We start from the raw sequence: 2,576 nt of genomic DNA, 5'->3' as shown, positions 1-2,576 counted from the left end.
GTATAAGGCAGTCCATAGACTCCCATGTATAAGGCAGTCCATAGACTCCCATGTATAAGGCCAAGAAAAATAAAAATTTAGTTTCTCATCGTATTCATATTGCAAAAAGGATGCAGTGACACAGTTTTTAGTCCCCATGGATGAAGTCCAGGGGGCTTATAGATTGGGTCATGTCCGTCCGTGAGTCCATCCATTCACGCAGATATCTCAGATATTTTGACAAAATGTCACGTGACCTTGGTGACCTTTGACCTCAAATATATATATTTGTCCATAACTCAGTACCACAAGTGCTACACCCTGATGGGACAGCTTATGACGCCACATATTGTACCTCATTAATTATGCGCATATCTTATTTTGAGCAAGCCAATCGAGCTAGAGGTCTGATTTTTGGTATATAGGGATAACTTAGCAATACAATTTTTTTTGGCAAAATGTCACGTGACCTCGGTGACCTTTGACCTCAAATATACATATTTGTCCATAACTCAGTAACCACACCCTTCATGTATGGTATGATGGGACACTTTATGACGCCAAATATTGTACCTCATTAATTATGCGCATATCTAATTTTGAGCGAGCCAATAGAGCTAGAGGTCTGATTTTTGGTATATAGGGATAACTTGGCAATACAATTTTTTTGACAAAATGTCACGTGACCTTGGTGACCTTTGACCTCAAATATACATATTTGTCCATAGCTCAGTAACCACAAGTGCTACACCCTTCATGTGTAGTATGATGGGACAGCTTATGACGCCACACATTGTACCTCATTCATTATGCGCATATCTAATTTTGAGCGAGCCAATAGAGCTAGAGGTCTGATTTTTGGTGTATAGGGATAACTTAGCAATACAATTTTTTTTCAAAATATCACGTGACCTTGATGACCTTAGACCTTGATTACACATATATATGCATAACTCAGTAACCACAAGTTCTATAAGCTTCAATTTTGATAGGATATTAGACCTTCAGATTTCACATCTCGTACCTCATTTATTATGCACATATGTATTTCTTGGCTGGCCAACACAGCTAGAGGTCTAATCTTTTTCCCGATTTAGAACCATAACTTAGACATGCCTCTAGTTATAAATTGGGGAAAATGACATAAACCTATGTGCCGAAAGATGTGAACTTATACACTCCAGCGATACTTTTTAATGACCACATTTCCCTGCCCCATCAAGACTAATACTCCTTTTACAAGTGGGGACTATGTCATTGACAATGACTTGTTGAAGATTAAATCACGATTTTCGCAAAAAATCCAATATAGCGGCCAGACCACGAGACCGATCAAAACGCTTTTCACAAACTTGAAAGAGATCACACTTAAGAAGTTACATGTCAAATTTCAGTCGAATCGGTGTGCTGGTTCTGGAGAAGTAGATTTTTGAAGATTAAATCACGATTTCCTCAAAATCCAATATGGCGGCCAAACCATGTGACCGATCAAAACGCCTTTTGCAAATATGGTCTTCCATCATACCAATATACAAATATGAAGGGTGTAGCACTTGTGGTTACTTAGTTATGAACATATACGTATATTTAAGGTCAAGGTCACGGTCTCTGTCAACAAAAATGGATTGCTAAGTTATGCCTATATATCAAAAATCAGACCTCTAGCTCTATTGGCTTGCCCAGAATTAGATATGTGCATATTTAATGAAATACCGGATATGGCACCATAAGGTCTCCCATCATACTAAATATGAAGGATGTAGCACTTGTGGTTCCTGAGTTATGGACATATATGTATATTTGAGGTCAAAGGTCATTGAGGTCATGTGACATTTTGTGAAAAAAAATTGTATCCCATACTTATCCCCATATACCAAAAATCAGACCTCTAGCTCTATTGGCTTGCCCAGAATTAGATATGTGCATATTTAATGAGGTACCGGATATGGCACCATATGGTCTCCCATCATACCAAATATGAAGGGTGTAGCACTTGTGGTTACTTAGTTATGAACATATACGTATATTTAAGGTCAAAGGTCATCGAGGTCACATGACATTTTGTCAAAAAAATTGTGTTGCTAAGTTATGCCTATATACCAAAAATCAGACCTCTAGCTCTATTGGCTTGCCCAGAATTAGATATGTGCATATTTAATGAGGTACCGGATATGGCATCATAAGGTCTCCCATCATACTAAATATGAAGGATGTAGCACTTGTGGTTACTGAGTTATGGACATATATGTATATTTGAGGTCAAAGGTCATTGAGGTCATGTGACATTTTGTCAAAAAAATTGTATCCCATACTTATCCCCATATACCAAAAATCAGACCTCCAGCACCATTGGCTTGCCCAAAATTAGATATGTGCATATTTAATGAGGTACCGGATATTGCACCATATGGTCTCCGATCATACCAAATATGAAGGATGTAGCACTTGTGGTTCCTGAGTTATGGACATATATGTATATTTGAGGTCAAAGGTCATCAAAGTCATGTGACATTTTGTCAAAAAAATTGTTTTTCGTAATTATCCCTATGTACCAAAAATCTGACCTCTTGCTCTATTAGATTGCCCAGAATTAGATA

At 37.6% G+C, this 2,576-nt stretch overlaps 1 long non-coding RNA gene across 1 annotated transcript; it reads right to left on the bottom strand.

Annotated features, from left to right (window-relative positions):
- Positions 1-440: 440 nt before the first annotated feature.
- On the bottom strand, positions 441-1,039 carry LOC139118222 (uncharacterized). Its single transcript, XR_011548641.1, has 2 exons — positions 1,004-1,039; positions 441-552 (listed from the first exon to the last, which is right to left on the bottom strand). It is a non-coding gene; the product is annotated as an uncharacterized lncRNA (long non-coding RNA).
- Between the last annotated feature and the right edge of the window lie 1,537 nt (positions 1,040-2,576).

This window comes from Ptychodera flava, chromosome 19 (genome assembly GCF_041260155.1).
Source record: "Ptychodera flava strain L36383 chromosome 19, AS_Pfla_20210202, whole genome shotgun sequence".
NCBI lineage: Eukaryota > Metazoa > Hemichordata > Enteropneusta > Ptychoderidae > Ptychodera > Ptychodera flava.
Note: the sequence above shows the minus strand (reverse complement) of the source record. Positions and strands in the feature narration are given on the sequence as shown.